Source organism: Psammomys obesus, unplaced genomic scaffold, assembly GCF_907164565.1.
Source record: "Psammomys obesus unplaced genomic scaffold, mPsaObe1.curated_primary_1811, whole genome shotgun sequence".
Taxonomy (NCBI): domain Eukaryota; kingdom Metazoa; phylum Chordata; class Mammalia; order Rodentia; family Muridae; genus Psammomys; species Psammomys obesus.
In genome coordinates this window covers 10,321,404-10,321,651 of record NW_026596244.1, presented here as the reverse complement: position 1 = coordinate 10,321,651, position 248 = coordinate 10,321,404, and positions in this window count along the sequence as shown.

The following is a 248-nucleotide window of genomic DNA, read 5'->3' as shown; positions in this document are numbered from 1 at the left end:
TCCATGTGTTCCTGTGAAAGAAGAGTGGGGGCTCCATGTGTTCCTGTAACTTTTCTATCATTCTGCCATTTTATCTAAATAAAAACATAAAAATTGTTTTCTGTGAGCAGCTATCTGTTGTAGGTTCTCTGGACCTGCTTGTGAGCACCCGTTAACTATAGAAAAGGAAAAGCATCCCGTCACCTTCTACCTCTGCAACACTGTCAGAACCATGAGACCAGGGATGTGCTAAATCTTGAAGGATGAGG